This window comes from Anopheles maculipalpis, chromosome 2RL (genome assembly GCF_943734695.1).
Source record: "Anopheles maculipalpis chromosome 2RL, idAnoMacuDA_375_x, whole genome shotgun sequence".
NCBI classification, from domain to species: domain Eukaryota; kingdom Metazoa; phylum Arthropoda; class Insecta; order Diptera; family Culicidae; genus Anopheles; species Anopheles maculipalpis.
In genome coordinates this window covers 47,194,156-47,221,987 of record NC_064871.1, presented here as the reverse complement: position 1 = coordinate 47,221,987, position 27,832 = coordinate 47,194,156, and the positions used below count along the sequence as shown (strand labels likewise).

Here is a 27,832-nt window from a genome sequence, read left to right as displayed (position 1 = left end):
ATGACACAAACTGCATTACAGTGACTATAAATTGTGAAATCATTTAAACTTCCTTCCCTTCCTCATAAGTCTTGCCGACTTCGGGAAGGATAAGAAAGAAAAAATTACGGTCCGAAGATTCACTGTGGCATACCGCCATCGAAACCGAACAACTTTGCCCTCAACGGTGAGTTGTGGGTTCCGTCGAAACTGTGTAGTGCTGCTGTTTCACCACTAACAATGCGGTACTATTGTGGCCAGTTTCGGAACCGATGGTTCCGGTTCGCTTCGCAGCATGGCACATCGCAGATACATGTGACAGCCGAACGTGAACGGGAGGAACTGGGATGCAAAACTAACGATCAACTTTTCTAAAATTTGCACCATATAACGGTTGCACCGTGTACGGCCATTGCCGTACCGTACCATGTGGTCTGATTGTTCGGTTTCGGGAGTTTTCGACTGTCGCGTGAGTTGGAAGTTGCTTGGGATGTCTTTCTATGTGTGTGTGTTTGTGTGTTTCCGGTCCGGAGACCTCGGGTTTGGGTGTCTGGCGGAGACAGACTCGTTACGCCTGCGGCCGTTTTTATGTGGCCAACACATTGGCGCTGCTTTGCTGCTTGGACATAGAGCGTATGTGTGAACCATGTGGTGGGTAGATGTGAGGATGTTTGAAATTCGAAACTCATTCAAAATGATTCTCACTTTTTGTGTGTCTCATCTTACATGCGTTGCTCACAGTGGCAGGCACACGAACCGCCGACAGTTGGGTTGGGAATTTAAATCACTTTTACGGGAATGTCGGTGGAACACGGGGAAGATAGGGCCGCGGAAAATATGCCGGCAAAAATAATTATGCATAAAGAAAGAAAAAATACTGGCACCGGTAAAGGTGTCTAAAGAATTTTTGGAACTAAAATGGTAAAAGTTTAAACCGTTACAATAATCAACCGTGTTCAATGAGAAAGTTTTACTGCGTCAGTTCACTACCAAGGTCGTGTATCAGAAAAGTGGAGTTTATTAATTGTCAAATTGATCAGGATGAGCTGGATAGTGATGATTTGATGGTTCCAATTTTGTGATTTTTATTACTTTTAAACCCTTTTAATTGTCTACCAACTTTATAAAACATTATTATACATTATTTTTTCCATGCAAAGTGTTAATTTATGATTAAGCTAAGAAGCTTAATATATAGCTAAGTAGTAACATATAACCTGTGCAGCTTGATATTGAATATGTCGAGATAAAAAATCATTCTTAGAAAGTAAAAAGTACTTAATGAAATTGTTACTAGCAGTGATCGATAGACTGGTTTTGGCCCTTTGACGCTTCGAACAAACATCTATGCTTCGAACAAAGCTCTTCAAGATGGGGCCGGAGAGGCTTACCGTCGAAATGCACAAGCTGATCACGAGAATCTGGGAACAGGAAGAATCACCGGAGGAGTGCAAACTGGGCGTCATTCACCCAGTCTACAAAAAGGGCGACGGACTGGAATGCTCGAACTATCGTGCCATTTCAGTCCTTTCAGTCCTATAAGACCCTGTCCCAGATCTTGTTCTGCAGACTTGCCCCCCTTGCTACAGATTTCGTCGGCAGCTACCAAGCGGGAGGTCGGTGGCGGATTTGCCTCCACCAAATCTTCACTCTTCGGCAGATCCTCTAGAAGTGGCGAGAGCGCCAGATCCTTACGCACCTCCTGTTTATCGATTTCAAGGCGGCCTACGATACCATAGATCGAAATGAGCTATGGAACATAAAGCAGCGGCACCACTTTCCTGGAAAGCTGATCCGGCTGCTAAAGGCCACCATGAACGGGGTGCAGTGCAGAGTGAGATTATCGAACATGCTGTCAGAATCGTTCGAATCTCACAGGTGTCTGAGGCAAGGGGACGGACTCTCCTGTCTACTGTTCAATATAGCCTTGGAAGGTGTCATACGAAGCGCAGGGCTACGATATCCGTGGTACGATTCTCTACCGGTCTCTTCAATTTCTTGGCTTCGCGGATGACATTGACATCGTTGGCAAGACGACAGCGAAGGTGTGTGACTGAAACGTGAAGCAGCAAGAATTGGATTGATGATCAATGCGACGAAGACGAAAGACCTGCTTGCCGGAGGCTCTGATCGCGATAGAGCCTGAGTGGGAAGCAGCGTGTTAGTCGACGGCGACAACCTCGAGGTGGTAGAGGAGTTCTGCTATCTTGGGACTGTCGTAACTTCGGAAAACGATGTCAGCAGCGAAATCGGGAGACGCATTGTTTAGGGGAATCGTGCCTACTACAGCCTTCACCGTCTGCTGAGATCCAGAAGACTTTGAGACCGCACGAAATGTGAGATATATCGCACACTGATTGGACCATCCGAGCGGAGGATGCAAACGCTCTTGGCGTGTTTGAGCGTCGCATCCTCCGGACCATCTTTGGCGGTGTGTTCGAGCATGGAGTGTGGAGAAGAAGGATGAACCACGAGCTTGCTGAGCTATACGGAGAACCTGACGGTAGCAAGCACCGGCAGGATACGGTGGCTGGGGCATGTTATGAGGATGCTGGACTCATGCCCCGCCAAGGAGGTATTCGTCAGCGATCCCCAGCGTTCGTTGGCTGTATCAGGTTAAGGGTGACCTGTCCGAGATCGGATGAGTGAGTGAGTGAGTGAGTGATACATTTTTTGTAGCACTTCTTCTTCTTCTTCGCTTAACGAACTCTAAGGTTACTCCGGCCATCGATTATGGGATTTGCCGGATGGGATTTGAACTCCGGTCCTGCTGTTTGAAGCTTCACTATAGTACTATAGCAAAATTTAAATCAAAATTAACCAATTCAACTTGAGTTATGTTGTTCCAAAAATTGTCGCAGGCAGAAATATTTGCTGCTAAATTTGTTTCACCAGGTCGTGCAATATAAGGAACAGATAATTTAAACCAGTTTAAATAAAGACAATAGTTGGACGATTGACCTACGAACAATATTTATCGCTAGATCACTATTCTTTTCCTTTTTCCGATCCATTTCTCGGACCGTTCGTCTTCATTTAGGAAGCTAAGGAAAATCCATCCTGTAGCTACAGCCAACGCGTGGATGATAACAGTGAAGCCAATGTCTTCTGCACCACCATCAAAACCATGCCCCGTGTTTAGGTGATAGTGACCTTTTAAACGGTGGCTCTGTTTATTCTCCTGCCGAAGAAACGATAAAATGTGCTATTGTAAAACGTCGACACACGTACACCACACGCCCGCCAAGCGTATAAACATGCGGCATTCGTTCAACGCACCCATCTCATCGGGGTTTGCAGGCATCGTAAAACGTCTCACGTGACGAATGCGATTCCGATTACGTTCACGATGCATCACGACGTCTCGAGCAGGTTTTGGTCGATTTCCCGTCGTGTGTGTACACGTCTCCATACGCGAAGCATTCCGTCTTACGGTTTTGCATCCACACATCCCATATCCGAAGTAGCAAGCGAGCGGATTATTCCATGTTGTAAGCGAACCATGGGTACTATTTTTCCATGCATAAAATATGTTTATTGAACTTGATTTACCAATCCCTTCCAAACTGCTTCCTTTGCCACACGGTACACGGTCGGGTCGTCCGCGGGTGGGAAATCTTTTACCCGCCAGGACAGCCAGACAGATCGAGACACAAAATTCCCAAGCGTTGACCAATAACATGACCATAAAATTGTCGCTCCCGTACACCACAGCACTAAAAAGCCAGAGAGCTGAAGATGAGTTGGATGGTAAAAGGGAGGCAGGGGGGGGGGATATGCAATGCAATTCGTTTTTCGTTCTTTGGATCGTTCCTTTTCCGATATGCAATGCATCGAACACGATGTGATGAAGATTGGTGGCTGCACGTGGATAGTAGCTGCAACGGCATCGGAACACCGCAATGCAATCTTCGCTTTTTTACTGACCATTCTGAAGGGCGTTGTTAAGCAATATAATTTGCTTTATAGCTCGTAGCAAGCGTAAAACGTGGCATGCACAGTATCCCAGTTCCGGCGCCAGAAAGATGAATTGCACCGACAAACTGGTACCAATGGGGCCGAAGGATCGATCAGCTTTAATGGATTGATTGATCAGTAAACTGCGAAAGTTAGTGTAGAATAAGCTGTTAAGATTAGTGCGCTAAAGATGTGGAACACAAAGAAGGAAACACCATGTTTAACTTTTTCAACAAAGTTGTATTGACATGTTCATAGCTCTTTCTTCTTCACTTTTCTTACTTTCACACACTCGAAGTTCTCTACTTCTCTCTTTCTCGATTGACTCAAATTTGTTCGCCTGATGAAGTTGGGAGTTTTGCGTGTTTTTGTTGTGTGTGTGTGTGTGCTTTGATATTTACATGCGCCCCCCGTCCTGGGAAGTTGTCCGAACGGTTGACGGAAGCTTGAGGAGGTGTTTGGTCGGTTGTTAGAAAAAGTTACTGGTTCGAAGCGGGGTCTCTAAGTGTTACACACATTTAGTGATGGTGGAGGACGACCGGGCTGGCCACGACGCTCTTGACGACTGGGACTGGGTGCACGGAGTGGACAACTGGGGACGAGTGCACGACGGTCTTGACGACCGGGGCATGGACCAGCGGGGCAGCGTGGACAGCGTGGTGCACAACCGGGACAGCCTTCACGACCGGGGTGTGGTGGACGGCAACGACCGGAGCCGAGTGGACGGCAACAGTCTTGACTACTGGGGCATGGTGCACAACGTGCCTGTAAAACGAATTTTTTGGTGGATTCGGTAAGCAAACGACACTAGCAGTGGGAGTCGGAAGTCTCCCTGGCTCCTGCTTTGGTTGGACACTTACGACGACGAATGGCTAACGGCAACGGGGGCAGCATGGACCAGTGGGGCCGAGTGCACAAGCGGGACGGCTGGGACTACGACTCCTGGGGCGGCGGCAGCGACGGCCAGAACGCAAGCAACAACGAACTGTAAGCCAAGAACAGAAAATTAAATGTAACGTTCACACTTTCGAGGCACTGTCCCAACGTTAAGGATCTTTTGCCGACGGAAATGGCCTACAACGCACCAGCTTGTACATTTTGGTGTTTGGGTTTTGTGTTTTAGTTGACGAACGAACGAAGCGTTTTTGGGGAAGCGTTTGGTAACACTTAGAGCTGAAGAGCACACACAGTTGACTGACGATCTTTTCCAGCCTGCCGTCAGCTTTTATAGTCAAAGATCGCGCTTGGAGTCGAGCCTGCCGCAGTGACGATCGTACCCGATCTTATGCTGCAGCACAGCACAGCATACGCGCCCCTTCACCCAAACCACCACCTCCATCGGTGCCGGTACACGAGAACACGAGTGCCACACTTAAGGTTTCCCCCACGCGTCTCCCCTTGTGTCGCGTACGCGAGAAGCCTTGCCAGTTTTGAACTCTGTCCGTCCGTCTGTGGGGTTGAGTCAAGTGGCTTGTACCTTCGAGCGCGTGCCCCTTCTACCCTTTGACTTTACGACGGGTTCCACCACCACCAAACACATCTCAAGTTCGCACCCTGTCCGCACACACGCTTGTCCTCTTGTGTAGTCAGTATCCTCGGTTAGGCTACAGGAAGGTTCTACCTCTGTGCGACATATCCGCAACATCATAAACCACTCCACTCGCCTGTCCCACCCATCGTTTCGCACCATTTCTGCCAGATGCCACGGGTTCATTGCTTAATGTTTTCGTTCCGTCTCGCTCAGTCCGCTCGTGTGTTCTGTGGCATAAAAAAAAGGATTGTTCCACAGCTTCCAACGCTTGTTTTCGCGATGTCAAGAAGAAGTTGGGATTTTGTTTTGTTGTTCTCCTCCGCGATCAGAGTTCAAGATATACGCTCTTGAAGCAAGAGTTCGTTCTCATACGCCCCGTACAGTAGAGGTGCGTGTCTTCGTGCTGATCAAATCTCCAAGATGCATTTGCTGCGGGATCGTCGTCGCACAGGGAAGGCATTGGTAGGGTTTTGTATGTCCCAATCAGGGAACAAGCCCACAATAACAGAGAACACGACCGGCAGCCACCACGATGAGCGTGTTTCCCTTTCGTTTGCAACGAAGAACAGACGCGGTTCAAACGATCTTGCCGAAGGCTGGAAACGTTTGATGCGTGAAATAAACATCCCCAAAAAAGTGTTGTAAGAACGTTGACTAGCTGTTTCCGCGTTCTTTTTGGATACACTTTGTTTGTTTCAAGATGGTATAGATCATCCAACCGTGAAGTTCGTCTCAATTGGGCCGAATTGGAAATAGACGTGTTAATTGATTTAGAAATCGTAAAAGAAATAACGATCAGCTAGTGCCGCCATTCTAATGGCGTTTTAATCGGTAACAGGTGGCGAGTAAGTCGATCTTTTGCGTCGTCTTAGCGGTTCAAGTGGGGTATGATTTATTGATTGTTGATTCTCGATTCAATTATCGCCATTTATTATCTCACAGAGTAAATTGTGGATTTTGTGTGGATTAGTTTGTACCTTTCCAAGTCTATGAGTCTATCAAGTTAAGTTCCGTATCTGATATAACCTTCACACAATATATATCGATACAAACAAAATAAAAAAGCATCTAATAAGATGATCACTTCAGACTATGGCGAATCATTTTCTCGCAATTAATCGAAACCGTTTTTTAGAGACCCTTTTTGGAGCCCTGAAACATCGGTAGCCCTTCTAGAAGCGGTGTTAGTAGATGATGATCGACCTCGATCGGTCACCAATGGAGCAGCTACCGCAGTATATCCGTCTGCTTGCCTGCCCTTGCGTACCGATTCAACAATTCAATCGTAATAATCAACGCAATAGCTCATTACCGTGGCTTCGAGACCCTTTCGGATGAGGGTCCCTTCCCTTAGAGATGGAGGATGATAGACCAACAAAACAAAAACAAAAAATCATACAAACCTGTCCCTGCACACACACACACACACACGCACGTTCGATCAATCGTCAAGTCAGTCAGCTGATTGATTACAGCTGAGCACTGCCAGCCCACAAACTAGTTTCCCTGGCGTGGTGTGGCTTATAATTTTTATTGCTCTTGACGCCATAACTGCTCATTTCGTGTGGTATCGAGCTGCCGTCTGGTGTCGTGCGTTCGATGTTAGACACACGAATCAAGAAACGCCGCGCAAGAGATCTTACCAGTTCAATGTCACTCGTCCGCCTAAGCTAGGTTGGTTAGTTGTGGGCTCTGGTCACCAATCGTGTTGTCTGTCCAATGATTGGCATATTAGTGGTGATGGTGGTAAGGTTTAAAGTTCCTATCGATAAGCTGATACCTTTGCAAACAGGAATCAAGCAACCAAAACCCACATCAATACGTTGGGCGCCTTGTGACCTAGTGGAGATACCAAGCACCGAAGCTTATTGTTTATTTTTAGCTTATTCCGGACGAGTTGACCCCCAAATGGAGTGTGAAGCACCCCGAAAAACAAAAACGCTGTAAAGGAGGGCCATCCAATTACAGACTGCGGGGCTCGGGAGGTTTTGCTGTCCAAATTAGCAATGCTCGCGAATCGCTACCCCGTTTCGGTTGGCATTGACGCTTTGCGGCTCTTCCTTGATGATGCTTGAGAAGGCTTGAGAGAGGTTCGAGGTTCTGTTTTGTTTTTTTCCCGTGAAATGTTGGCAAACCTTCACAGCGTCCGGATATAAAGGACTGCGGAAGAGTAGAACATCATAAAACAAAATTGCCAAATTTTTCAAGGTGCTTTAGGAGGGTGGAAGCTTGCGAAGAGCACCATATAAACGATATCTCGATAAGCTATATTGCTTAATTAATTTTGAATGTTATCTACATCGCTTACCCTTGAGAGGGATATGAATGATGAACTTTAACGTGAGCAAAAGAAATCGTGATTTGTCGAAAGCGATGAATAAGTGTGCTATAAAACATTTAAAAGCACAGGCAATAGCTTTAGAATATTAGGAGTGCGTTGAAGTTCATACTATTTCTCTTAAAGGAAATTTGGTAGGAAGTATTCTCCAACTATCAGGCAAATTGAGTTTACTTCAACTTCAATTACTCACAAAAAGCTACTACAGATCTCATCAGATGTAGGTCAAAGATCCAGACGCTGCATTAATAATCTTGAATTGTAGACATCACAACAAGACTGAATAGTTTCCATGATATTTTTAATTCTACTACGTAATTCTGGCTTGTTCCTCCCGGATATATCTTTTTGCGCTTAGTATAAATAGTTAACTTATTTAAAAATACATATGTACACTGAAACTTTCTCCATAATCCACACTAATTAAACTTTTTTTTCAACTGAAGTCTAAATTTTATTCAGAACGATTGAGGCTTTCGATAATCGGACATTCGGAGCCGTCATACTGAACAGTAAATAATTAATGTTCTCGTTTTTTTTTATTTTGCACGCCGGATTATTGACCCTTTGTTTGAAAATTAATCTCAACTCATTTTTGGGCCAATACCTCAGACCTCATTAATTTCGTTTTCGTAAATTGGGAAACATTTCCGGTAAATACTGTCCTTTGGAAATAAGTTGGTGGGAAAAGCAATTTTTTTTTAAATTTATTATTCGTTGTATAAGTCTTTAAAACCCTCAGTACAGCAGGATTTTCATTGAGCAATGGTTAGACAAAACTAGCACTATTTTAAAGAGTTGTCGAGGTTGTTTTGCCAATGAAGATGATTATGTGTTTAAACCAACCACATTTATGCAATAAGTTAGACTCACCAGGCTCTCGTAGACTGTTCATGTGATTCAAATGGATTCGTTGCGTTTTGGGATACACACATCGATACAAAATCAAGCATCAAACGTTCTACTAGCATCAGCTACTGACAAAAAGCGCAAACTTTGTTGCTAACCTAACCCATTAACCAAACAAATCGTTTTGAAATGAGGCGCACATCGTTTGCGGATTTGTTTTGCCCGCACGCACTAATAAACATACTGTAATTAACAGCCATTTGCTTACCATCAGCCGGGACACACATAAATATAGCCAAACGGCACCATTTTTTCCGGTGCGAAATAATTAAATCATATAAACTATTTAAATTGGCCACAATTCGGAAGCGATCTGTTCTTCGTATAAATGCTTTTTTTTTTGTTTGGACGCTTTACGCTCCCACGGAATGGAGTTGGTGGGCTGAGAGTGGCTTGCCAAACCTGCCACACACATTTTTTTACGCTGGCGTACGATATAATTGAGCGGTTAATTTAACGTTAAAGCAGAGCTACGTTTTTTTTTGCTGTTGTTGTTCTTTTTTTCGTCACGTTTTTGCGATTCGGTTTCGTGTCGGTATGGGAAGGATGGGTTCGTACATTCCACGAGGTGTATCAGGTGTTGCTAATTGATTGGTAGCTTTAGACCGTGAACTATAAATACCGAACCATTTAGGTTGTTATTACAAATAGAACAATAATAATGTAATGTTTTAAAATAATACTTTTCAATTGTGTAAAGTATAGGCCTTCGTCACTTCAAATTTTAGGAACTCTCGGCCTTTCTTCTTTTTCTTTCGCCCTACAAGCTCAAGAAGTTTTTGGCGGGCTGTTTCCAGCGACTTGATGTTATCCATTTTTCATCCGAAGCTGAATAATCAGCCCAGCGTTCGGATGGGATTCGATCCCCCGACCGCTATCTTCTCGATCACCGTCCACGCTTTGACATATCGAACCATTGCTCTTAAAAATTATGATACCAAAAGGCCAAACCAGGTTGACAGGGAGAACGATCTTGAACTATGTTAATTTATGCGATCGCTGGGATGGATAGATCGCACCCGATCTGCAATTAATTGTAGCACTAAAGATCAAGCGAGGTTCTACGGAAATTTCTCGATGCACCCAGCATCCCATCACTGTTGTAGCCTGTCATGAACATTTCTGCACAACTTGACGCGGATAGCTTGAACGGGCGGCTGAATTCTGGTACGCATTAAAGGGCCAGCCTCTTCGGAGGCATCGTCACGATGCTGCAGAGTCTGCTCTGCTAGCGGGTCATCACGTGGGTCAATCGCGAGTTTGAGGTCATGGTTGTATGGAGTCATCAGCTTTGTGTGATGCGGCGTAGATGGATGGCAGCACGGGAAGAACGTTCGGAGAGGGGATAATTGAAATGGATATTCCAAACGTAGCGTAGCAGCAGCCAACCCGAAGCGAAAGCACCGGGTGAACCGATGGGCCGGAAGGCGGCAAAAAGGGTCGACCCATGCGAACCCCCCGTAGATTCGATGGATAGGCCACGATTACATTGATCGGAGCAGTATGTATGTGCGCGTGCGTATGTTTGTTTGCGAGTCTACAACGTTTCAATGCTTTCCTCTTGTCAAATCTGGCCAACGCGGTACGCACCGAGGGTTATCCAGTGCCCGGACGGGTTTTTTTTTTTGTTGGTGCTGTATTTTATTCTCCTATTCCCTTTCTTGCCTGATTTCGTACCGCGTACCTAGCTTTTTAGACCTTACTTATGACACGACGCCGTACATGACACAGACCAGCGACAGTGCTAAATGATCTACATGCTGGCTGGCGTGTTTAATCTGGTTGTAGTGGGTTGTGTTTTTATCTGCTTTTGTTGTTGTTCTAAAACATGACTTCCTTGATGTTGCCTGCTTCGTGGGTCTCTTCGTCTTAAACGAATCCTCGCTTGTGTGTAGTATAGAATATTCCGACTGTTCAGACTGGATCTCTTCGGCTGCGGTAATGGACGCGGTAGCAGAAACCCTAAACTGTGGCACACAAAATGTCACCACGTAATCGATCGGTAGAGGCAAACAGATCCTTCAGATCAAGGGTGGGCGATGATGATTTGTGACGAAGGCCTTACGCACTACGCACGGCAAGTTGGCCCAGATTTGCGACCGTCTTGAATCTGCATTCAGATCGCATTACGGTTGTAGCAAGCAACCACGAAGAATTGATCTCGTGCACTACAGTATCTCATTACACGCAATGGTAGGCATTAATCAGTGTAAGCTTGCGTGCTGTTTTGTGTTGTCACCAAAACCTTGAGACACTGGCGAGATCCTCACCGAGCCGGTCGATCCACGAAGATGTCAATAGCAGGTCCAGCGGTATCGGCTTCCGCTGAGAACCCATCTTGTGACCTTGCGATCGCCGAATGCCCTGATCGGTCGCTTAGGGTCGCTTATCAGGACGGAAGGGGTTTTGCGCGTCTTTCCTGATCCACATTTACGGCATGTTGCCCGGAGGGCATCACATTTCATCGCAATTCTGGTTCGCCAGGGTCAAATCTCCCAAACGGAGCAGTGGAAGTTGCGTCTATTTGTACGTCCTGCACTTGCACCTTAATGGAAGCTACGGCTGGCTGGCAGCAAATCACCTCAACGAGATTATTATTACGGCAATAATCGTAAAACAGTATGAGCTCGCCGTCGTCGTTGACTTCGTTGTTGTCATCGTTGACGATCGCTTCACACAAGGAGTGCGATCGTTGCGAGGGTGAAAGGAAGGAACGCGCTGGTGTACAAAATGCGTAGGCCGTCTTCAAGCGGCGCGGAATGCAGCTCCCCTCCCTACACTCTCCTCCCTCCTCCGGAAAGTGCAGTTCAGAGCTGCAGCTCGGTTATGCAATTGAGCTTACCACCATCAGGTGATGTGCTTTCGCTTTCGTTGACGGCGGCACCAACAAGTTCGTGACTTGGCGAAACTCAAGATCATGTGCCGGACCTCCAACACACCGTCCAGCAAACGGTAAGTGGCAGCAAGTTCATGAGCATCCAGCGCCTTCCCCGAGGCGTCTCGTCGCATAGGGATTAGAATTTTAAATTCAATTACACCAGAAGATAAATATTGTGCCGCCGAGTGCGAGATCTAATGAGAAGGCAAATAAGACGTGACGCGGAAAGTACGCCGCCGACGACACTGCGAGCTGAAAGTTGCCGCCTGGGGTGATCCGTTTCGGTAGGATCTTTTTTTAACTTGAAAGCTAATTACAGAAGCATATATTTGAATTTAAGTGGCAAATTGATTCGTGTTGTTATGTTGCAGATATTGATATGTTTAAATTAATGTGAAAAATAAAGCCCGTCACGATCAACCGTCAATGACAGCTTCAGATGAACTTTTGAAAATACTTCTATCAATTCGAATATGATTCGAATGGGATGTCGCAAAATGGCTTAACCAAACCCTACTCGAAATGAAGTGCAACCATAGCGATTTGAAGAGTTCTCAAGACGAAAACAATATATCAACACGCTGTATTTCACCCACCAGCAGAACTTGTTCCAATTTGTTCTGTCAAATGGAGTCACTTTCTTCGTCCACTCCACGTCTTTAGTTCTATTTGAATCGTTGCGTCTGGCCGTATCAGTAGGATTCTACTGATACGACCAGATGCGACAAGAAGAGATTTAAGAACTTTCGACATTCTGTCAGCATTCACCGGTTCCCCGTTCGCCTGTCGTTTACCCTGATAAGGGAACAGATGAATTGAAACCTTTTTGCTGTGAGCAAACACAACTGCTCCAAAACACGTGTAAGTGTGCATTCGAAAACTATTCGGAACAAATTGTCTAATGATTCATGTGTTCTGTGTGTGTGTGTGTGTGTGTGTGTGTTTGTATGTGCTTCTGGGGCGAATGTCACAGGGTACAATTTCATCCATGATGCCCTTTTGCATTCCCAAACACGCATTGCATCGTTCGCAGTGTTGGGGACAGTGGGATACAGGGATGTGAATGACAGGAACATGTGTTCCACTGGAAAAGCTACCGAAAAATACAGGGCGTTTTAGGATTAGGGTGATGCTTCATTTATACTGCAAAGATTCTGCAACTCAAATTCAAAGAATCGTTGCGCCATTAGGGGCGCTTTATTCGAAATTTGGATCTTTGGAACTCTAGCTAAAGACAGCAAATAAGACAATCAAAATGAAGAACAAAACAAATCTCTGTAGTGCTCTGATTAAGTTGCAATGTAGTTACCACAGCAGTAAATAATCTATCCCGAAATGGGAAAAAGAGAGAAGTTTTTTTTTTATAAATAAAAAGATGGCAATCAAATTCACAGCCGGTTTCAGTTTGCAATTAAAAAGTTCGATAAAGAATTTCCTAGCTTGTGATGTGGCCCAATCAAGCGTAACCCCACAGCATCATGCCGATCAAGCAATCAAAACAGAAACGACGGCAAAATGCGTGAAGGTCTTTTTCAGGCCAAAGTCATAAACACCGCGGAAGTGTCACAAACTGAGCTTTTCCGGATTTAGGTTTAAGAGCCTCAGTCTTTGCCGGTTGCTGGTTGCTTTAAAATTGCTCTTGTGTTTTTATGATGAGGTTAGATAAATGTTTTGGTTGGAATGAGATGTTTCTTATTGCGGAAAGCTTGAGTATAACGAAGAACTAGGCATCCTTACCGTCACAAACGCTCAAGTAAAAGGCAACAGAAAGTACAAGGAAGTTGTGTTAGTTTTTCAGCAGTTTGCATAACAATTTTGCTAATTATTTCGGCAACGATTGCAATAAATGAACCTTTGGTTCCGTTCCTTCACATGCGTTTTTATTTGAATGTCCTATATTTGATTACATTTTATGTAAATATTACTCACCAAATGTCAATCTACGTAATATGTTTTTATTTGAATTTTTCGAAAAATATGCAAAAGAAAGTTTTCGATAGATGCTTTGGCTTGCTCCAAGCAAAAGTGGTGCAACAACAAGTTCAAGCATTTGTTGTTTGCATTGAAAACTGCCACCAGAGTTACGTTTTGAAATCGTAAACGTTTTGTATGCCAAGAAGTTTTGAATAGTTTGTAACGAACTTGTACACCGTATGTGTAACGAACGGATTATACCAAAACTATGGATCAAACACCGATTTGAAGCACGCTCGCTGGCGTTTGATTCTGGGCGCGGAAAGGCACCCGGAAACGGGAGGCAAAATATTGTAAAAGTTTTTATTTGACTTTGAAACACGTGCTGGCATGAAACCTTGCAATAGTATGTTGGCAAGTGTGCCCGGAAAAGAAAAGCTTTCCGATGACAAGCGGTTGCAAAAGAAACATAATTGAATTCTAATGCTGGTGGAATTTACATGTGTGAGCTGTTACTGAGAGGAATGTTTAAAAAAAAGTTTATGCGTTTAACGCTTATATTACTTAGCTTCAGGCCTTGATGCCATGAAATCAATGCACCATTATCAGTTTACCTGATAATGGTGTGATAATGCAACTTCAGCTGTCATTTGATATTTCGTCAAACGATGTGCAACATGAATGAAATTAAAAGTTTCCCGAGTTTTGTGCCAATTGAACATTTCTCCATTTCCATTGCCAATTGTTTCCGAAAAGTCGCTCTACAAACGTCAATCGAGATGATACAAACGAAATGGCCTACGAATTTAAAGAAAAATAACCAGAACACTCCTTCTACTATTTCGTACTTAATAATAGTTAAATTATCGAAACGAGTTTAACATTTGAAGCTTTGCTATCGATCAAGGATTAGCATACAATTCAGTTGTGGATTTAGCCTCGGAGTTTAGCGTCGGAGTCCCTAAGCGGAATGAAAGTTGGGGCCCTTGTGACATTAAATCTTCTAACATGGAGGATCCTTGCAGCCACTCAGTCTGCGTACCTTTTGACCCATCACTGATTAAAACAGATAGAGATCTCGAATATTTTGAGGAACTTTTGTGGATATTTTGTACAGTAAATTATAGTATTTTTTCATTTCCGAGCGTCTGATATGGATGTCAATGGCACAATCAATTTTTTTTTTATGAGCTTTTACTTCTTTGGAAATATTTGCCATATTTTCAAGTAATTTGATCACGGAATTATTTATTGGTGTGAGTCAAATCTGAAGGTAAATACTGAATATTCTAAGCTCTTTGTTCATTAAAGCATTCAGAATATCGATTGTAAGGCTGCCTGCTCATTGCGGGATCCTCGGCAATGAAAAAGCCAAACTCCTCCTTGGCCAAACGAGGTGTCCCCGATGGCAGCATTTTTGATAGGTCGATTCCCCCTCACGATTTTCTTCGCACCCCACAACAGCTGTACATGGCCCGCTGGCAGAGCATGTGGGATGAGGATGAACTCGGGAGGTTCCTGCACTCCGTTAGATGGACACAGGTTTCCCTGCGTCCCAGGTTTCACGGGCTCCCGGTAGATCGTGCGTTTATTCGCATGATGTCGAGACTTATGTCGAACCATTATGCGATGAACGCACATCTTCAACGTATAGGTAGCGCTGACTCCAAGGTTTGCAGCTGTAGCAACGGATACCACGACATTGATCACATGCTCTTGTCATGTGTGGAGTTCGATGCGGCTAGACCCAGACCCTTAGCAGCCATTCGGGCATCAGAAAGATCCACGGCGGTGCCGATGAGCGATATTCTGGGACAGAAGGACTACGAATACGCGTGGATTCTGTTTGACTTCGCCAAAGAGATGGGAATCGTCCTTTGATCCCTTCCCCTCTCCCTTCCCGTGGATTGTACGCACTATCGTCCTATTAGCGGATTGTAGTTTGTTATGTTTATTTGTTCTTTAGTTTTTTGTTTGTAGTTGTTTTTGTTTTTGCGACGGGAAGTTGTGACTGGCGGCTTTATTGTTGGCGGAATGCGTGAGTTAGATGCTACTGTAGTTTCACAAAGTTGTAGTGGCTTTCGGACTCGTGCGTTCTGCCGATGGTGGATGGGGCCGCCAGCCACAACATCTAAATGCTTGCAACGGCAGTCATTACGAAATAAAAAAAAATCTGTAGGCCACTTAAAAATCATTTATCCTCAGCTTAGTATGTGTTTTTGGGCGGCCCAGTGGTGTAGGTGACAGCGGCGCCGGTCTTCAGACGGCAGGACCGGGGTTTAAATACCATCCGGACCGTCCCTTCGTAGTGAGGACTGACTCACCAACTACGTAGTATCGGCAGTCTAGTAAGCCATTTCGATGGCCGGCGTGACCTTAGAGGTCGTTTAGCCAAGAAGAAGAAGAAGAAGTATGTGTTTTTAATGTCCAACCCTCTCTACTGGCATCATGAGGTACTGTCACGCCTAAGAGAGATGGTCAAATAATGTAGTGCATCTAGCCAAAAAATTTGATAAGGTATGTATAAAGCAGCAAAACATTACACCAATTGGTTCATACGTTGTATAAAGGCTGCGGGACAAGAGAATTTTCAGAATGAGAAATTCAACTTCTAGTTCAAGTTCAAATTTTGAGAACCTGGCGCATACATAATCAACCTAGATGAGGCAACGGAGAAAAAGCTGAAATCTGTAATGAAGGTTTTTGAACAGAATCATGGATTTAATTTAAAAAATTCTGATTAGGAAAAAAAATCCATTTCAAGAGTTTAAAATCTACCCATCGTTCTTTACAGCTCCTGGCTTATGTCCAACCATCATGTTAAAGACTCTTTAATAGAAAGACGCCAGTTGCACTGTGAGAGCCAGCTGTTGGGGAATCCATCAAACAGAAACATCTGAAACGTGCGCTGCAGCTAGGCCAGCTTAAGCACGAATTGTTTACTAGTTTTCGCTTTTTTTTTCCTTCACTTTCGTTATCTTCTATCCAACACATCCCCGAAGCCATTGCCAACGACCCATTGCGGAACGAAACGCGAGCTGAAGCTGCAATCAACACAAGAGATAGCACCGTTTACCGGTACATCGGTTTACCACTACAGTTTCTCGGGCCCCAGCCCGTTTTCTCGCTCCCCCGGACATATTGCTTATATAGCTGCTATGTTCCGGATCGAAACACTGTTTATTTGCTCGTCGTAACCGATGACAAATCAAATGCATAACGAGTGTTCCCACGGGATGTCATCTCGTCTTTTGCTTTGAAGGCGAAGGAAACCTTCCGGTGCCGGCACAAGAAAAAAGGAAAAAACGATCGCACTCGCCTGGGGACGACGTTTTCTACCATCTACCACCGAGCTACACCTTCCAACAGCACGTTCTTGCGTTGCGGAGGTTGTCGGTATGCTGCAGCGACGCTGACTTCTTTTTTCACATTTTTCCACCATCTCTTGCAGAGCAGGCAAGAGGCAGGATACATCCGGGTGAAATACAAAATGGATGGGCACATACAAGGAGCATACTACAAAGAAGCGAAATGCTAAATGCAACGGGTATAAAAATCCCCAACCCAGCATCCAAGTCCGTTGGGGCTTTTTCGTTTTCCGTGCATCGCTTTTTTTTTTCAAGTTGCTTTCTTTTGGCTGAACACATCAAAATGGAGGTGAAAAAAAAAAAACGGGTGAGGGCTTAAAGTGAGAAATAGAGTTGCAGCTAGCTGGTGAAAAGGAGGGTGAATTGCAATCTTCCTTGTCACAAAAGTACGCTTCGCCGAACGCCGAACGGATGGATCGTGTGCGGAAGCCAAGGCGGTGGCCGTAAAGTGGCGTAGAAAACGATATTGAACTTGAAACAAGACTGGATATGACGGAAAAGTGGAAGGTGGTATTGGCGGATGTGCTGGGTGTATGGAACACGGAAACAGAAGGAAGAGATTGTAGCAATCTACGGTTTTGTATGCAACCGGTACAGCGAGAAAGAGCCTAAAAGGGGTGAGCCTTTTTCGCCACCATGGCAACCGTTTGCACGTTGGATCTTCGACCGGGCCCGAAGAATGAATTTTCTCGTTGGCCACACTTAGTTGTGAGGAAACTCTGTGGCTTCCCGTGCTGGTAAATGGTTTTTCCTATGAACTGTCCTCGCAGCCCGCTCAACTCATCTCTCCAATGTCACCACAACACACTCACACACTTTTGTGTGACTGTAACTGAGTGCAGAAAGATTCGTCTACGGCTGCTGACGGAATGATCCGATGCGATAGATTTGTGGAATTGTCCAGCTGGGCGACTGGTTCGAGTGTTTTGGGAGGGAAAAATTCCATCCTCCTACCCAAACCCCCCCTCCTCCTTATGCTCGAATTCAATTGTCCGCAAAACTTCCGGCCGACAGAGAAGTGGCGAAGCTTTTGTGGGTAAATTATCCGCTTTCACGATAATGCTACTCAAAATGACAGCAACACGATAACTAGCACGGCGACGATGATGGGCTCCGCCCTCCAACAACGATTGGTATCAGTTTTGGGGGTTCCTAAGATATCCATTTGAAGAACCAAAGCCGTACAACGCATTAGAAGCCGCAAAGGGAAGCCATCTTTACGTACACTTGTCGATTTGTCAGAACTCAATCTTCGGTACCACTTGATAGTGTGAATAGTTTTTCAGTTAGTGCTATGTATGTCTTGCTGCTCGTTGAGCTTATTTTACTCCAGACACACGTCTAGGCCATGTGTCAAATTTAAATCTTAATCTAAAGCGCCTTTATCTAAATTGTTTTAAACTATGTAGGAGAAATATTGTAAACTTCTCTTAGATCGGTAGATGTTACAAGGACAATGGCAGGAAAGCCAATTCAGCAATTTTGTAAATGTAAAAAGTATTTCTCATGTTTATGTCACTTTTTCTTCACTAGGATGCTTTATCGGTCAAGTAATTGTGGTTTAGCTAATGGCTGCGATGATAGTATGAGATACTGAACGAAAGGCGCTTTTCAAGATGGGCCATTGGCTTCATTCTTATCATTGGATCGTTTGATCATTGGATCATTGCATCAATGCATTAATTTAAGGTGCAACTACTCGACTCGTCCTAAAATGGTTGATCTTAAATCTCTAAAAGCTTGATTGAAAGCAGGTGACGAATGGCACGCTTGATCAAGTGAATCATGCACAAACATTAATCCAGTGACTTAGATATGACTTCGAAGACACCACTAAAAGACTCTTGAAACGCATACAAATCATATTTCAAACACTGGAAGAAAAAAAAAAAACAAAATGTGATCCTATATGAAGTCTACAAAACTTTAGTACAATCGATTGAACATTAATAATAAATTTTCGTTGGTCGTCAGGGACAACATTAGATCACTGAACCAATTGAATTAGCTTTGGGCGACGTGTAGTTGTGACTGGCAGCTTTACTGTTGGCGGAATGCGTGGGTTTGATGCTGCTGTAGCTTCACAAAGTTGTAGCGGCTTTCGGACTCGTGCGTTCTGCCGATGGTGGCTGGGGCCGCCAGCCACAACATCCAAATGCTGGCAACGACACGGAGTGGTGAATCACCACAAAGTATCCGCAACAAAGGGGGTTTTCTTGGGAGCCAGTTGATAGTGTCCATGGGACACGTTGCTCCAAAGAGGCGCCAACCCCTTAGCAGACATAGAGAGGACAACTTTAGAACCATACCTGGCAGCAACAACATCCACATCTGAGTCCATCCGGGATAAGGTGCACTTGAATTGAGGGAGAAGGAAATGTCTACCCTCCAAATAGGATATAAGTTGAAGGAATTGTTAAGCTAGATATAAGAATACATTTAAAGGAATACGGTCTGGCCGTCATAACGAAATTTAAAAAAAAAAATCCCGTTACTTTTGTAACAGGATGTACATAACATTTAGTTGATACTGTTGAAAATTTGACAATACGGCACAGTACCGTCATAATCAATTGTAAATAATAAACTGTTGAAAACTTTGAGAATATATAAGTTATATTTTACAAAGTATTTTCCGGTTAATTGCTTCGGCTCTCGATCACGCTTATTTATTATACGTGAATAAGAAAATGGTAATGCATTGAACGATCCTAGCCGAGCGCAGAAAAGCAGAATTTAAGTTAAGTGACACTTCATTGATCAAGGCCCTAAGTATATAAGAATGATAGAATTTTTTGTTGTTTACTTTATTTTATAGAGACTTTGGGTCCCATTCGCCTCTTTTCGGTATATTACATGTAGGGTTACAACTGATTGCAGGCATGACTTCATGTTAAACCATTACTATTGCTGATATGGTTCCTTTATTGTGAAAGTTTATTTGATTTATATTTAAGTATGACGGCTCTCCACCGTATTGTGAAGGTTGTTTCAATAAACATCCAAATCCCCTCGTACAGGCTACTAAAGCGAAGAAAACGGATGAGTTTGTTCGGCAGTTGTTTGTCGGGTAAGATTGGTAGAACAATTGATATCAGTTAACATTTTTATAGCAGCAGATTGTTTTAAAATGTCAGTTTTTATCTTAGTTAGTGGCAAGTGCTGATACAAGAACAATCAAAAAAAGCAATTAAAGTTCAGTAAGACGTTAGGAAAGGTCGGATCGATTTGGTGTGCTGGACCACAGGATTTTGCAGAGTTACAGGTAAGATTGCTTATGTTTGAACAATTTAAGAGCTCAGTGCAGGATAAAGTAGAACTTAGCATTAAAACATAAAAAGGGGTTCATATTGACCTCAATCAAATAAAATTCACAAAACGTTAGAATTTTTCTTGGAAAAGAATTGGAAAGATGTCAAGTTTTTTTTCAAAATATTCCGTTTTGTGCATGAAATTAGTGGGTCAAGATTACAATAAAAATGAAACCCATAAAAAAGAAAGCTTTTACGAAACAGAACATTATGGCTAAAATAACAATTCCCGCTGACACTACGTTGCACTATTAAATGCAGCTTTACAGACTCGATTTATTAAGCAGCTTTTAATGGCGCTGTTGTTCTATAGCAATGGTTATCGCAACCATTAGAACGCAGATGTTTGCTTTGCTATATTAGAGATCGCGACTATTATAAATCAACATTATGTTTTTCGCTCACTCAACCCACACCGTCCCCATGTGCGATTCCATCTCACACGGCAAAAGGGACCACTCTCTTGAGAGTTTCCTGTCGTGTCAAATGATCATTCCGTCGGCGATCCAATGACAACTAGTTTGCGACACATCATATGGTCTGCCGCCGATGCCTATCATTGTGCCCCATTTCCGGTGTGTAATTTTAAATTCCCTTCCAATAACCGTCACGATTAACCACCGCTCCTTGTTTCCTCCGCTGTTCATTCATCCATCAAACGACCGTTAAATTTACAGCCCAATCCTCTGGCCGTGCACACTACGCAACAACGTTCGTCAGTTTCATCAGATTAGGAAGCGTTACGAGCAGCAGCGTGTGTCTCGTGTGTTAGTGGATGGTGGACCACAACAGCTTAAAGTGTTTACGCCGCGTGTCGTTATTTTAATTTTTATGCGAATAGAATAGCAGCGAATGATTGTTGGCGGAACGATCGTTGCTGTGCGGCTTGTAATGGTTTTGCTGTGCGTGTGTGTGAGCTATGGTGCATGGTGACGCTTGGTGGTGCTATTAATTTGCAAAACGATCAAATTAAAACGGCATAACACTTTGCCACAATCGACCCTCCCAGTGTGCGTTTCTCGCACACGTCCTTGAACTTTAGCACCGCCGATAATGCTGGCAACACTATTCCGGCACTTGGTGTTGCACAAGTTTTCCTTCCTGCTCATTTCATGAGATGCTCCTGTTTCGGACCAGAAATCGGCTCTTGCCACACAAGGGACACCCGAGCGAGAGGGAGTGTCATCTACCGATAATGCCGTACTTTACGTGGGGAAGCAATGCAATGCCTTACCTATCCATTTTTGGTCCCACAGTTTTCCCGACCGAAAGCCATTTCACGATACATCGTGTACATCCTTGGGAGATTGCCTTAATGAATGTCAACTGCACACCGGTTGTAACGGGCCAATCCTTGGCTTTCGCCCGACAACTCAACTGTTACCCCGGCCGGTAAGGGCAAACGTCTGGCGCTCGCTGTTCGGTCCCGGAGTTGCCGGCTGACGGCAACTAATGAAGATGTAACCTTTTCCCACCGACGTTGGACGACGCTCGTGTGGGAAGTAGGATCAGGTTGAACGATTGACAGTTTTGTTACTTTGGAGTGCTGGGTGCTGAGAGAACACATGGGTTTATGTAATTTTAACATGATGTAACTTTACTGCACATAGTAGAGGTTGCCGTCTTTCAAACGTCTTCCGGTTGCTAAACCTTTCGGCCATTTACTTGCAGGACAATGCAATATTAAATTGTCGTGTAGCTTTGCTCTGCAAGCAAATTGTATAATTGAGAAGAATCAAATAAGAGATACGAGTTTTAATAATATTTCTTCTTTGAAGAATGCGTTACAGTATGCAATTTTTAAAAAAACTAAGTTACAATATCATAATTTTTCTTCTTCTTGGCTTGACGACTGTCAAAATAATTTCGGTCGCTTGTCAAATTCACTAAAGAGAATTTACAAACTTTTGAAAAGAGAATATTTTGCAGAATAAAGGAAATGGGACGAAAACGAAGGTTCCCTTTAAAAATGAAAGAGTTGTTGTGAACTTGGTCTCTGATAGGCAGCATGCAGCGAAGCTTTTCGATTATTGTAGCTGTTAAATCGTATCATTCTTCTTCGTGCTGATCTGCTCAGAGTTGAGCACATCGGTTCGGCATGTCGCTAAACCGTTTTCAGGAAACATTTCCATCGTTGCATTATTCCCTCTACGACTGTTTCCGATCTCAGCCAGCTTCTCCTCCACCTAATCGATCCATCGAGCTCGCTGTCATCCCGGCTTCGACTACCGTATCTGCCGACTAGAGTCGGCCTACACCGCCAAGTGCCTTGATATCCTCCGTCAGCATATTCCAGGACTAGTGCCAGGTGAGGATCGCTGAAGTCTTCTGAATCGGAGGAGTTTACGATGTTGTAACATGTTAACAGAAATCCTCTACCATCTCGAGATAGGTGTCATCAGTTGATACTCTGCTACCGAAAGGAGCTTCTTCAATCCGTGAAGCTAAGGAATTGGAGAGATCTGGCGGAAATCGTGCCCCAGGATATCGAAGACCGCACTTCGCCTGACACCTTCCAGTGCGATGTTGAACAACAAGCAGGAGAGTCCGTCCCCTTCAGACCCCAGATTCCGACAACATGTTCGACATTTTTACCTCGCACTGCATCCTGGCACTAGTGGAGTGGTAGGTCCTCTCATTCCTATAAACTTCAAGGATCAAAATCGTTTGATCCCGTGGAATTATTTGCTCCTAGGGTGGATTTGCGATTTGATGATAGCAATTTATACAACATTTATATCTTGCAATACGATGTTTCCTGAAGGATTTTAGCATAGACGAGATAAGGTGTTGCTTAATCTCATTGTCATCACTATATGCCAGGTAAAATTTTGGTTACGTCAAAATAATGCTAGAATTCATACCAGTTCTCCGACTAAATCTTTTTTTTCGTACGAACGGCCTGGCCGTATTGACTTATGAATACCACGTAGTGAGGTAAGTAAGTCCTCACTACGGGGAGGCGGTCCGGATGGGATTAGAACCCCGGTCCTGCCAGCTTACAGTCTAAACCTTAATCATGATCTAGGGTATTATTGTGCGCTGAATATACTCCAACAAAAAGCAACATCAAAGTATTTGTGATCTTAAAACTTCACATTCAGAGGCGACCGGAGACGCGAATAGTTAAGAAATTGGTGTAGAAATTGTACACAAAAAAATTATCCAAGCGAAAAGACTAGTGGAAGGGTCAACATTTAAAAAAAGTTCAGCTGCAATTGGCTAGTTCCTTGGTGTCTTGCTGTTCTTTTATACTATTATGCTTATTTAAATTGTAACCAGCAGATAAGAATTCGTTTTTTCAGAAGCAAACAAAAAACAAATTAAAAAAAAATTAAAAGCAAAGAAAAGATTCAACCTACAAAGATTTCGCCTAATATTTCAAGTTCAAACCGGAACCACATCGCTTTACTTGAAAAGACTAGAAGGCAACGGATTAAACAAGAAAACAAATGAAGCTGAAGTATAAATCGTGCGGAACGGCCACGTGTCAACACCTACGCGAGCCACCGCACTGGCCAAACATTGTCGACAGCGATGTAATTGAAAATGTCCACTTAGAGTGTGGTGGTTTCGGTATTGGAAAACTTTCGACACAGCCAACACAAATATTGGAGCAAACAAGAAACGCCATAAGAAAACAGAGCAGGGAACTTGTTCCGCTCGAGAACCTGCTGCAGCTGGAGGCCACTGAGCAAAAAGGAAAAGAATCTGCTGCTATAACTTTAAAAATTTGGTCACCCACCATCATCATCAGCTTAGCAGGACACAAGCGCACCGAAGCTTCGGACACATCCGGTATATGACAGCGATGATAGAGTGATTTCATGATTGCATCCAGCTGCATCAAAACTGAGATGCAGCAAAACTGCAACAGTGCGTTTGAAGCACTGTCTTCCTTTCGAGGTGGGTTGGCAAAAAAATATATTCCGATGAGAGGAACAAATAGAAAATAACCAAAGAATGAACAAAAACAAAAAAAAAACAATGGCTTTTCGTGCTTGAGAAAACTGTGCTCAAGTTCTTTGCTTGCTCAAAGCCTTACCAGCTTTATGAACGCGTCCGTCCAAGGCGCCTCCGTTGATGCGCTCGGTGTTGAAGTGTGTTCCAGCACGGGAGGCGGTTCCTTTTTCTTTTGTCGCGTTTTCGGTTTTGCGTTGGTTGCGTCTTGCGTGAGCGTCTCCATGCTTCTTGAATTTCGCTCGTGGAGCTTTATCTTGTCTTGTTTTGGGACGAGTACTTCTTCGTAGCCTCCATTCCCAAACAGTGTGCGCGCGCGTACTCTTGTGGGGATACCCGGAACATGATACGCTTTTCCTTTCGGATAGCGGTGCGAAACGATAACAAGCCGGACGAAGTACTGTGCAACATTAGCAATCGCAAAACAAAGCAAGACAAACTGTAAGCTGCAGTGTGCCACATACCGCAACATTATGCTTTGAGTACGGCGTGAAAGCAAAAGCAAAAAAGGAATAAAAAAATCGTGAGATATTGTAGTAGCAACCAACTAACTCGGTTGTACTAGTTGTTGCGGCTTTCTTGCTGTCAGAGACGAGCAAACAGAACGAAAGGAATAGGAAATCGAAGAAAAAAAAAAGACACAGTTTAAAAGCAAAGACGCTCGGGAGTGCGAGCGTCCTGCCACTGTCTTTGGCAGTGTTGTTGTGTAGTGTTTCTGTTGTGAATTTTCCACGTTCTTCAGGCTGGCCGGTTTGGCTAAGGGGCCAGAGATTCGTAAGACGGTAAGCCGACCAGTGCGTGCAACAATTTGCAGCAAATCTGCAATCCAATTAGAAAGAATTCAAACGGGGAAAGCTTAACAAGGGAGACCTAGCAAATGCAAAGATGATGATGATGCGTATCACCGGAAGCAGTCAGTTCCTTTGTTCTCACCACCTTGTATCTGTCGCTTTATATTAAGTCGCCGACTTTAGCGTCCCGGGTGCCGCACGGCGTTCGCGAGCAAATCAAAACGGGCAATAAATGTTTTTCCAATCTTTGCCGAGCTGGGATGAGTATTCTGAGCGGATGTTAATATGATGATGATAAGTCCCACCTCTTACCCCAACACAGGTTTGAGAAGGACGAAACTATCTTTAAGATATTTAAACTCTAATACATGTTTTGAATATCCATGTCAAAAAAAAAAAAAAAACTAAACGGTAAGCGGTGGCATCAAGGAACACTCTACGGTATCCATCGGATGTCATACAATTCCAGCCCTAAGACCCTAGTTCCCTGGTGTCCGTTAAAGTTGCCACCCGGCTACCATTGATGGGTAACGGTCTACCACCTTTTAGAACACACTGTTCCATGCGTATGGCCAGAACTCCAACACCAACATGGTGTTGGAGGCTACCTCCCGGCTACCTTCCGGGACAGGAGAATCTAATGTGTCTCAGAGATTGGCTACGTACAACATCCATGAATGAATCTCGCAGTTACCTTGCCAGACTGCATGAAAAACGGTAACAGGTTGGCTGATAAGTCCCCGGTCATTTTTTGTCAAAATTCGTTTTTATTATTCAACATAGTTCCCTTCAAGAGCGATACAACGATTATAACGACCTTCCAATTTTTTGATACCATTTTGGTAGTACTCCTTCGGTTTTGCCTCAAAATAGGCCTCAGTTTCGGCGACCACCTCTTCATTGCAGCCAAATTTTTTCCCTGCGAGCATCCTTTTAAGGTCTGAGAACAAGAAACAGTCGCTGGGGGCCAGATCTGGAGAATACGGTGGGTGGGGAAGCAATTCGAAGCCCAATTCATGAATTTTTGCCATCGTTCTCAATGACTTGTGGCACGGTGCGTTGTCTTGGTGGAACAACACTTTTTTCTTCTTCGTTCTTTTTTCGTTCGTCAAGCAACCAAAAGTTGCTTGACAAAAGACGCTCTGTCTCACAAACTAATTGACATACAGACGTAAATTTTTGACACGAATCATTTGAAGGTTGGTGCTATATAAAAATAATATGCATTTAATACTGGCGGCGCCATCTATGTGTCAGACCGGGGACTTATCAGCCAACTTGTAACGCGCGCGTGTCTCAAACTATGTTGTCTCATTCAATTATTATTATTTTTTTAATATTACTAATTCAAACAATCTACAATCTTACCATCATCAACGAGATCGTGATGACAACTGCAGTTACACTAGATAGAGTCACGTAGGACAACTACATACACCAATGACATAAAGCTCACATTACACAGTTAGTTCTACATAATCGGCACATCCGCGTCTAAACTGGAACAGGTTGCTCGCATCTTTAATTTCCGCTGGCATCCTATTGTACATTTGGATTCCTTTGAAGAATAGAGCGTTTCAAGCTCTCTGGGAAATCATGTGCGGTATTCTTGGTGCATCGGCGCTGCATGTACAGTATCGATGTACGTCTGAGCCACGCACTATTCTTTCCCTCAAATACCCAAGCAGCATTCCTTTTACTAGCTTGTGGATAAAGGTCATAGTTTGATACACTATCCTTTGTTCAAACGACATCCATTGAAGGATATCCAGCATCACAGCAGACGATGTACGTCGACCACAACCTAACACAAGCCTCATTATACGGTTTTGCAAGCGCTGCAGCCTGCTCAGTTGGCCTCTACTGCCAAGAAACAAGATTGTCGAGCAGAAATCAAAGTGAGGTGATATTATTGATTTGTAGAGCTGAATTTTCCCAACTAAGTTGAGATCTTTCGCTAGTCTACTCATCACTCCACACTTTTTGGCAACTTTGGCAATGACCCAATCTATGTGAGTGTCGAATTTCAACTTTTCGTCCAGTAAGACCCCCAGGTATTTGACCTGGTGGACTCGATCGATTCGTTCCGAATTTATGACGATAGAAGGAAGGCTGACCAATCCACTCGCAGACATTACCATGTAACTGGTTTTTTTAATGTTCAATGCAAGCTTTTTGTACTTCAACCATCCAGCTAGAGCGTTTAAATCGATATTAAGTAGAGACTCCGCTTGTTTGATATTTTTATGCGTTGATAAAGATATCAAACGATAAAGATTGATCTCACAAGATTTCAAAACCTGTTTCATGTCATTTATATACATGATGAACAAAATTGGTCCAAGCACACTTCCTTGCGGAACTCCAAGAGTGTTTTCGATAGGCTCTGATATAGAGGTGCCAAATAACGTTCTCTGAGTTCTATCTTTTAAATAACTATCGAACCAATTGACCTCCCGCCCCACAATACCAAACCGCTCAAGAGTTTTCAACATTATGGGTCTAGATATTGTCTCAAATGCTCTTTTCAAATCCAAAAAGACAGCAATTATCGAATATTTCTGTTCCATTAGCACTTTCCACTTCGCCAGTACAAGATTCAAGGACGTTTCACAGGAGTGACAACAATCTCTAACACTTTTTCGAGGACGTGAAGCATGTTAATGGGACGAAAATCTTCCGCATTGATAGCTCCAGTCACCTTAGGAATAGGTATAAACAATGATTCCTTCCATGTTTTCGGGAAAATACCCGTTTCCAATGACTCATTTATCACCGAAAGAAGGCTCTCCCCTATAACATGAAAGCAATCCTTAATTGTTTGTGAATTTACATATCATAGGCCTGCTTTTTTGGTCAGTTTAAAACAAATTGTTTTTAGATGTTCAAGAGTGAT

At 43.7% G+C, this 27,832-nt stretch overlaps 3 protein-coding genes across 3 annotated transcripts in view; 1 reads left to right on the top strand and 2 right to left on the bottom strand.

The window, feature by feature from the left end:
* LOC126559183 (uncharacterized) overlaps positions 1-27,832 on the top strand; it is a 456,771-nt gene that overhangs the window by 28,917 nt on the left and 400,022 nt on the right. The gene's annotated exons all lie outside the window — the stretch shown is intronic.
* Positions 1-27,832, bottom strand: part of LOC126559512 (NADH dehydrogenase [ubiquinone] 1 alpha subcomplex subunit 7-like) — a 387,608-nt gene that overhangs the window by 49,113 nt on the left and 310,663 nt on the right. The window lies entirely within an intron of this gene.
* The window catches only part of LOC126559761 (neuropeptide SIFamide receptor-like), a 124,746-nt gene that overhangs the window by 4,681 nt on the left and 92,233 nt on the right, over positions 1-27,832 (bottom strand). The gene's annotated exons all lie outside the window — the stretch shown is intronic.